Genomic DNA, 11,188 nt, shown 5'->3' on the forward strand with positions numbered 1-11,188 from the left:
AGTGAGACAATGTGGAGAGTCTGCCGGGGACTTTGGTGGCGCTCCCCCCCCTCCAAGTGTGTGTGTGTGTGTGTGTGTGTGTGTTGGGGGGGGGGGGTTATGTCAGAGAGAGGACGGTAACATACGTCAAAGGAAGTGAATGCCCCGCCTTGCAATGATACCTTTACACCAGGGGTGTCCAAACTTTTTCCAATGAGGGCCACACATGAAAAATTAAAGTTTAAAGACCTACTGAAAGCCACTACTAGCGACCACGCAGTCTGATAGTTTATATATCAATGATGAAATATTAACATTGCAACACATGCCAATACGGCCTTTTTACTTTACCAAATTGCAATTTTAAATTTCCCGCCCAAGTATGTGCTGAAATGTTGCAGTATGATGACTCATGCGTGTGACGTCACGGATTGTGGAGGACATTTTGTTCCAGCACTGTTCCCAGCTATAAGTCGTCTGTTTTCATCGCATAATTCCACAGTATTCTGGACTTCTGTGTTGCTGAATCTTTTGCAATTTGTTCAATGAATAATGGAGACATCAAAGAAGAAAGCTGTAGGTGGGAAGCAATGTATTTCGGTATTTCGGTGTTTCATTGTTTACATTCCCGGAAGATGACGGCGAAGCTTTACTACTGAACAGAGCGGTCAAGCGAACACGGTTGGATTGGACCACACACACAAAGTACAGTGTTTATGCAGCAAACATTTCGAAAGATTGTGTTTCGAAGAGGGTCCTTTGCGAAGGGCAGAGAAGGGCTGGTGCTAAAGAAATTAAACAAATGCATAAAAGTAGCCCTTATGATGAATTAAAAAAAAAACAGATTAAAAGCAGTTTTGAATTTAAACGAATCGTGATTATTCTGTCAATTACTTGCTTCCAAAAGTTACATGAACCTACAGAAAGACACAAATTCAATGTCATGCACAAACATTTTATAACATGTTTTTTTCACTTAAAGGCCTACTGAAAGCCACTACTAGCGACCACACAGTCTGATAGTTTATATATCAATGATGAAATATTAACATTGCAACACATGACAATACGGCCGCTTTACTTTACTAAATTACAATTTTACATTTCCCGCCCAAGTATCATGCTGAAACGTCGCGGATTGTAGAGGACATTTTGTTCCAGCATCGTTCCCAGCTATAAGTCGTCTGTTTTCATCGCATAATTCCACAGTATTATAAATATCTGTGTTGCTGAATCTTTTGCAATTTGTTCCATGAATAATGGAGACGTCAAAGAAGAAAGCTGTAGGTGGGAAGCGGTGTATTGCGGCCGCCTTTAGTAACACAAACACAGCCGGTGCTTCATTGTTTACATTCCCGAAAGATGAGGGTGAAGCTTTACTATGGAACAGAGCGGTCAAGCGAACGTGGTTGGATTGGACCACACACACAAAGTACAGCGTGTCATGCAGCGATCATTTCGAAAGATCGTGTTTCGAAGAGGGTCCCTCGCAAAGGGCAGAGAAGGGCTGGTGCTAAAGAAAGGTGTGGGGCCGACCTTCAGGTTGTACAGGTACGACCATATAATCTCACTAAAACACTAGTAACTCAATAAGCATATATGGGATTTTTCAGAATTATCCGAGTAAATTTGTCTAATAACATCTAAATCACTCCCACTGTAGTCTTTTTTTTCCTAGTCCTTCACTCTAAATTTCCTCATCCACAAATCTTTCATCCTCGCTCAAATTAATGGGGAAATCGTCGCTTTCTCGGTCCGAATCGCTCTCGCTGCTGGTGGCCATGATTGTAAACAATGTTCATTATTTGACAACCAAATAATAAAACAAGGTGACTCTGTAAAAAATCAGGGTATTATCTTCGACCCAACTCTCTCCTTTGAGTCACACATTAAAAGCGTTACTAAAACGGCCTTCTTTCATCTCCGTAATATCGCTAAAATTCGCTCCATTTTGTCCACTAAAGACGCTGAGATCATTATCCATGCGTTTGTTACGTCTCGCCTCGACTACTGTAACGTATTATTTTCGGGTCTCCCCATGTCTAGCATTAAAAGATTACAGTTGGTACAAAATGCGGCTGCTAGACTTTTGACAAGAACAAGAAAGTTTGATCACATTACGCCTGTACTGTATATACCTTTATATACATATATACATACATATATACCTATACTGTATATACCTTTATATACATATATACATACATATATACCTATACTGTATATACCTTTATATACATATATACATACATATATACCTATACTGTATATACCTTTATATACATATATACATACATACAGTATATACCTATACTGTATATACCTTTATATACATATATACATACATATATACCTATACTGGCTCACCTGCACTGGCTTCCTGTGCACTTAAGATGTGACTTTAAGGTTTTACTACTTACGTATAAAATACTACACGGTCTAGCTCCATCCTATCTTGCCGATTGTATTGTACCATATGTCCCGGCAAGAAATCTGCCTTCAAAAGACTCCGGCTTATTAGTGATTCCTAGAGCTCAAAAAAAGTCTGCGGGCTATAGAGCGTTTTCCGTTCGGGCTCCAGTACTCTGGAATGCCCTCCCGGTAACAGTTCGAGATGCCACCTCAGTAGAAGCATTTAAGTCTCACCTTAAAACTCATTTGTATACTCTAGCCTTTAAATAGACCTCCTTTTTAGACCAGTTGATCTGCCGCTTCTTTTCTTTCTCCTATGTCCCCCCTCCCTTGTGGAGGGGGTCCGGTCCGGTGGCCATGGATGAAGTACTGGCTGTCCAGAGTCGAGACCCAGGATGGACCGCTCGCCTGTATCGGTTGGGGACATCTCTACGCTGCTGATCCGCTTGAGATGGTTTCCTGTGGACGGGACTCTCACTGCTGTCTTGGAGCCACTATGGATTAAACTTTCACAGTATCATGTTAGACCCGCTCGACATCCATTGCTTTCGGTCCCCTAGAGGGGGGGGGTTGCCCACATCTGAGGTCCTCTCCAAGGTTTCTCATAGTCAGCATTGTCACTGGCGTCCCACTGGATGTGAATTCTCCCTGCCCACTGGGTGTGAGTTTTCCTTGCCCTTTTGTGGGTTCTTCCGAGGATGTTGTAGTCGTAATGATTTGTGCAGTCCTTTGAGACATTTGTGATTTGAGGCTATATAAATAAACATTGATTGATTGATTGAGATGTGAGGAGCTCCACAACCCGTGACGTCACGCCCACATCGTCTGCTACTTCCGGTACAGGCAAGGCTTTTTTATTAGCGACCAAAAGTTGCAAACTTTATGGTGGATGTTCTCTACTAAATCCTTTCAGCAAAAATATGGCAATATCGGGAAATGATGAAGTATGACACATAGAATGGAGCTGCTATCCCCGTTTAAATAAGAACATCTCAGTAGGCCTTTAAAATGTAAATCAGTAGGCCTTTATCATGTAATTACTGAAAAGCTAATAAAAGCATGATCTAAAAGTCCTGTTGGAGTTTATTGTGAAAACAACATTCTGGGACCTGATGACTGATCTTGTATCAACACACGCTGCCATCCAGGACACAAGGAATGTACCGGCTAAAAAAATTCATTAAAAAATATATATATATTTTCATAAAACTCCAAACCAATTGTGTGGTTAATCTGAAACTATACATGATTAATGTGATATTTTTTATGATTAATCAGGCCTTCAATCGATATGTTTGACAGCCCTAAAAAAATAAAAATAAAAACAATATTAAATGATTACAATGGATTTGCATATGACAAAAAAGGAGATTAAAATGTATTTTGTATTTATTGTTAACATTTCTTTCCTCCCAACTAGAGCTGGGCGATATGGTCTTTTATTAATATCTGGATATTTTTCGGCCATATCGCGATACATAATATATATCTCCATATTTTGCCTTAGCCTTGAATGTTCATGTTTTGTTTTGGTCATGCTATGTTTAGGTTTTTGGACATTTAGTTCTGTTTTGCATTTCCTTGTTTGTCTTGTTACCATGCCAACTGATTTAGTTTTCTGTCATGTCTGATCATGAGTTTTGTGTGGCCATATTATCCTGAGCATCCCCGATCTTATCTGTTCTCAAAGCTAAGCAGAGTCTGGCCTGGTTAGGACTTGGATGGGAGACTGCCTAGGAATACCAGGTGCTTTTGACCCTTTGGACTCTAAGTTCCTTTTTTGTTACCATGACAACCAATTAGTTCACCTGTGTTTTCTCACACCTGTTTTCACTTATGTTCATTATTTAAGCCACAGTTACCAGTTAGCCAGGCTGGCAACATCACCTCCTTCACGACCTGGATTATCTGCTTCATGCCTTGCAATGCTGACCATTTTGTCCACGTAAGTTTTTGTTATTCATGCCACCGCGCAAGTGGTTTTGTTTCATGTTTGTAGTTTATAGCCTTTGTGCTAGTCTTTTGTTTCATAGCCCAGTTTTTTGTACCGCCATTGTTGCGCACTTTTTCTTGGTCCCTGTTTTTAGTTTTAGTGTTAAAATAAAGATGTACCTTCCTTCACGCCGTTTCCACTCCATTCGCTTTGCACCTCGGGGAAACAACCCAAGACCAAGTCCAAGCCTGACAGAATGAACACTTGATGCATATAATGACAGCAGTATGATGATTCTATGTGTCTACATTCCAACATTCTTCTTCATACTGCATTCATATATGCTACTTTTAAACTTTCATGCAGAGAAGGAAATCACAACTAAGTCAATTGAGCAAAAGTGTATTTATTAAACAGTTATTAAGCAGTGGCACAAACATTCATGTCATTTCAAAACAGAAAGTGCAAGATTGTCAGAGACATTTTAAAACAAGCTATTAGTGCACTTTTGTGCATGATGTCACTAAGATGACATATCAAAACAACACTAAATTGCACTTTTTGTACAGAACGCCACTACAATAGTTTTAAACATATAAAGTGCACTTTTGTGCATGATGTCACCAAGATGACATATCAAAACACTAAATTAAAGTGCACTTTTTGTACAGAACGCCACAACAATGGTTTAAAACAAATAAAGTGCACTTTTGTGCATGATGTCACTAAGATGACATATCAAAACAACACTAAATTAAAGTGCACTTTTTGTACAGAACGCCACTACAATAGTTTTAAACATATAAAGTGCACTTTTGTGCATGATGTCACTAAGATGACATATCAAAACAACACTAAATTAAAGTGCACTTTTTCTACAGAACGCCACAACAATGGTTTAAAACAAATAAAGTGCACTTTTGTGCATGATGTCACTAAGATGACATATCAAAACAACACTAAATTAAAGTGCACTTTTTGTACAGAACGCCACTACAATAGTTTTAAACATATAAAGTGCACTTTTGTGCATGATGTCACTAAGATGACATATCAAAACAACACTAAAGTGCACTTTTTGTACAGAACGCCACCACAATAGTTTAAAACAAATAAAGTGCACTTTTGTGCATGATGTCACTGAGATGACATATCAAAACAACTTTAAATTAAAGTGCACTTTTTGTACAGAACGCCACTACAATAGTTTTAAACATATAAAGTGCACTTTTGTGCATGATGTCACTAAGATGACATATCAAAACACTAAATTAAAGTGCACTTTTTGTACAGAACGCCACAACAATAGTTTAAAACAAATAAAGTGCACTTTTGTGCATGATGTCACTAAGATAACATATCAAAACAACACTAAATTAAAGTGCACTTTTTGTACAGAACGCCACTACAATAGTTTTAAACATATAAAGTGCACTTTTGTGCATGATGTCACTAAGATGACATATCAAAACAACACTAAAGTGCACTTTTTGTACAGAACGCCACTACAATGGTTTAAAACAAATAAAGTGCACTTTTGTGCGTGATGTCACTAAGATGACATATCAAAACAACACTAAATTAAAGTGCACTTTTTGTACAGAACGCCACTACAATAGTTTAAAACAAATAAAGTGCACTTTTGTGCATGATGTCACTAAGATAACATATCAAAACAACACTAAATTAAAGTGCACTTTTTGTACAGAACGCCACTACAATAGTTTAAAACAAACAAAGTGCACTTTTGTGCATGATGTCACTAAGATAACATATCAAAACAACACTAAATTAAAGTGCACTTTTTGTACAGAACGCCACTACAATAGTTTTAAACATATAAAGTGCACTTTTGTGCATGATGTCACTAAGATGACATATCAAAACAACACTAAATTAAAGTGAAGTGAATTATATTTATATAGCGCTTTTTCTCAAGTGACTCAAAGCGGTTTACAAAGTAAAACCCAATATCTAAGTTACATATTAAACCAGTGTGGGTGGCACTGGGAGCAGGTGGGTAAAGTGTCTTGCCCAAGGACACAACGGCAGTGACTAGGATGGCAGAAGCAGGAATCGAACCTGCAACCCTCAAGTTGCTGGCACGGCTGCTCTACCAACCGAGCTAAACCGCCTCACAGTACAAAAAGTGTACTGTGGGGCGTTCTGTACAAAAGTGCACTTTTTGTACAGAACGCCACTACAATAGTGTAAAACAAATAAAGTGCACTTTTGTGCATGATGTCACTAAGATGACATATCAAAACAACACCAAAGTGCACTTTTTGTACAGAACGCCACTACAATGGTTTAAAACAAAAAAAGTGCACTTTTGTGCATGATGTCACTAAGATGACATATCAAAACCACACTAAAGTGCACTTTTTGTACAGAACGCCACTACAATGGTTTAAAACAAAAAAAGTGCACTTTTGTGCATGATGTCACTAAGATGACATATCAAAACAACACTAAAGTGCACTTTTTGTACAGAACGCCACTACAATGGTTTAAAACAAATAAAGCGCACTTTTGTGCATGATGTCACTAAGATGACGTATCAAAACAACACTAAAGTGCACTTTTTGTACAGAACGCCACTACAATGGTTTAAAACAAAAAAAGTGCACTTTTGTGCATGATGTCACTAAGATGACATATCAAAACAACACTAAAGTGCACTTTTTGTACAGAACGCCACTACAATGGTTTAAAACAAATAAAGTGCACTTTTGTGCATGATGTCACTAAGATGACATACCAAAACAACACTAAAGTGCACTTTTTGTACAGAACGCCACTACAATAGTTTTAAACATATAAAGTGCACTTTTGTGCATGATGTCACACAAGATATTTCAATAAGTGTCAAATAAAAATGAGCTGCATAATAGTAAATCAAACAGTGTATGTCCTGCGGACATTATCTCCTTCTGTTGTTGACTATTTTTTTTCATACGGTGTTGATCTGGAAATAGTTGCTTTAGTATTTTGTTGGTGTGGCATCAGCCGGAGATGTTGACATGCGGAGTTTCAAGCACTCTTCATTCTCCAGCGGGTGACTTTTCAAATGATGCTACATTAGCAATGCTGCTACTTTTTGTAGCAACGCTTTTGCCGCATAATTGTGAAACATATTCCCGCTTGAAGTCAAACCACCGCCAGACGATGGACCCCCTGCTGTTTTTCTTGGGAATTACTTCCTCCTCCATTTGTTAGCAGATTCGCACCTTCTTTCTCTCGTATTACCACCCTCACCTCACCATTAGCATCACAGCTAACATTACCATGTCGCTACCTCTCCCCAACACTTGTCTTTCATTAATGCCCCATCCATTTTTTTAAATAAATTGTGCTTTTCTTGTCAAACAGTTTCCTCCAGTATCTCTTCATTGTTATAATAATTATGTATTTATTATCACACAACTCTTATGCTTAAGGGCCGTTGCTATAGTTATTATCAATTGTGTTGAAGTTGTACTTCCATCTGTGCAAAGCCAGTCGACTCGCATCAGTGTTTGTTTCCATTATCAACCTGCTGACTGGCAAGGGCGAACATCGAGTACTGTGATGCAGACCGAGCAGAGACAGGGCGATATCGAGAGTGTCAGCACATTTTGTATTTCATCAATAGTCATATGTTGTGTCTAACTGGAGCTGCTGAGATTACCCCCTTCCTTCAGCGGCAGCTTCAGTGATGTAACCAGGGACCTCGAGGAAGCACGTAGGCTGGACTTTAGAGTGTAGTTTGGATCTGTAACGGGGTACAGCCCAAAAAACGTCTCCTCATTTGAGCCAAATTGAACTCTGTCTCTGCAAGATTCCTTGCTTCTTGTCTGTTTAATAGATGTCACCAGTGTTTGAACCTGACATCTTCTTGGTCCTTCGAGCTGGATTCTAACACCTCTGAGGATTCCAGCTGGGTGAGTAAAACCAGAAGACCATGGCAAACCATCCACCATTGAGGAGCTGCTTTTCTTCAGCTCAGCTGGGATCTGAGGATTGACGGGAAAAAAACCGAGGACAACAGGAAGGAACGCAGATTTCAGTGAGTCCAAATTGAACTCTGTCTTTGCATGATTCCTTGCTTCTTGTCTGTTTAATGGATGTCAGCAGTGTTTGAATCTGACTTTCACATTAATATAGTCAGCTTAATTAATCAAACTTAAAAAAAATTATATATGTATGTATATTATACATATATATATATATTTATTATACATATTTATATACATATTTTATACATATATACTTTTTATACATATATATGTATAAAAAATATATTATTTATAAATACATATATATATATATATTTTTTTTTTAATGCAAACATATAGATAGATAGTACTTTATTGATTCCGTCAAGAAAATTTAAAAAATAACTATATATATATATATATATATGTATATGTGTATTATACATATATATATTTACTATACATATTCATATATATTTTATACATATATATTCTTTATACATATATATGTATAAAAATATATTATTTATAAATACATATATAATATATATATATATATTTTTTTATGCAAACATATAGATGGATAGTACTTTATTGATTCCTTCAGGAAAATTAAAAAAATAACATACATACAGTGTGTATATATATATATATATATATATATAATTCATTCAATTTATGAATATATTAAGACTTAATTAATGAAGAGATACTGGAGGAAACTGACAAAAAAAGCAACATTTATTTGAAAAAAAGATTTTATATAAATATATATGAATATCTATCTGTGTTGGCCCTGCGATGAGGTGGCAACTTGTCCAGGGTGTACCCTGCCTTCCGCCCGATTGTAGTTGAGATAGGCGCCAGCGCCCCCCGCAACCCCGAAAGGGAAAAAGCGGTAGAAAATGGATGGATGGATGGATGTATATATATACATATATATGTGTACATATATATACATACACACACACACACACACACACACACACACACACATATACATATATATAACATCCTTTTTAAATGTAATCATATAAAAGGGTTTTATATATAAATATATATTTATATATAATTATTCGTGTACAATAGTGTTATATATATATATATATATATATATATATATATATATTACTAATTATGTTTAGTCTTATTTCATTGACTGTCATTAAACATTTTTTTCTTACTTTTATTTTAACATATCTAATTTTTATTGCAATTATTCCTTTCTCTTCAAATACAAAACAGCAACAATTAAACACAGGGAGTGAACAAACTTGAAAATTAAAATATGTACGTAAGCTTGTAATGTTCCAACCACAAAAAAACATTCAACAATTCAATACCTTCTCTCCTCGGCCGTATTAATATACCTGCAAACATTTTTTGTACACCTTTGTCTAAGATCTGTGTACATTTAGCAAGTAATGCCGTGTAGTCACCCTCGTGGCACACCTAAGTGTGTATTGTCTGAAGGTAAACCCAAAGTGCCACTTTGCCTTCATGCGGTGTCAGTGTGAATAAAGTGGAGCTGCTTGGTGGCGTCCTGCATGAGACGGGCAGTTAGCGCATGTGCCAGCTGACAGGTAGCCAATTAGGATGGATGGCGGGGAGCAGCAGGGAGAAACTCTAATGACACATCTGACTTTTAAAGTCTTCCTGGCGCACACACGATGCTCGCCCGCCAAGTGCAGGAGCACACAAACATCCACAGTGCTGCACAGCTCAGGGCTAATTGAAAGAAGACCATGTTGAAGACTTTGAGCACGTGCACTGCCCCCTGCTGGCACAGCAGCGGTATGGCGCCTTTCAGCACCATGGACAGTTACAAAACATACAGCTGCAATATTAAATGGTCCAAGTCAGGGACTCTAAAGCAGCCTGTGGAACGTTCTAAAAATCCATCCATTTTCTACCGTTTGTCCCTTTTGGGGTCAGTGGAGCCTATCTGAACTATATTTATATAGCGCTTTTTCTTTTTTTTTTCTCTAGTGACTCAAAGCGCTTTACATAGTGAAACCCAATATCTAAGTTACATTTTAAACCAGTGTGGGTGGCACTGGGAGCAGGTGGGTAAAGTGTCTTGCCCAAGGACACAACGGCAGTGACTAGGATGGCGGAAGCGGGGATCGAACCTGCAACCCTCAAGTTGCTGGCACGGCCGCTCTACCAACCAAGCTATACCACCCAGTATACTACCCATTCGGGCAGAAGGTGGAGTACAGCAAATACTTATATATATATATATATTAAAAAAAGGTGAACTGTTGACTCCAAAAACAGAAAATTGCCATGCAGGCTGCTTTGTTTTCCCTATAAAAAGGTAATTGCTAAAAAAAAACATGACTCAAAATCAATGTTATGAATTATTGATCAAGGCTCCGATTATTTCATATCAAATATTAAACTTTAAAATATTTTGGGACTGGAATTTATTAATATTTTGTCTGCCATGTCAAAAACACATGTTTCTTTGACAAAAAGGAAATAAAACAAATTAGAAAAAACAATTCAAATTTAATAATCAACAAATAAATCTGAAGTTGATCTGGAGACTTATTAAGAGTTAAAACAAACAAAAAAAACGTGACTTATTTTTAACACTTTTATGAGTGGGGCCCTTCTCCATCCATAATAACTTTAGTGGGATTAAAAAAAAAACTGTCATTGCTCAAAAAATTATAATAAACATTGGTGTTATGAATGATTGAACAAGTTGTCACAAGAATTGTAGTAGGATTTTAAAAAAAACTTGTCACTGCTGAAAAAAATTACAATAAAAATTGATGTTATGAATGATTGAACGAGTTGTCACAAGAAATTTAGTGGGATTGAAAAAAAACTGTCATTGCTCAACAATTATAATTAAAATTGGTGTTATGAAGGATTG

This window comes from Nerophis ophidion, linkage group LG25, assembly GCF_033978795.1.
Source record: "Nerophis ophidion isolate RoL-2023_Sa linkage group LG25, RoL_Noph_v1.0, whole genome shotgun sequence".
NCBI lineage: Eukaryota > Metazoa > Chordata > Actinopteri > Syngnathiformes > Syngnathidae > Nerophis > Nerophis ophidion.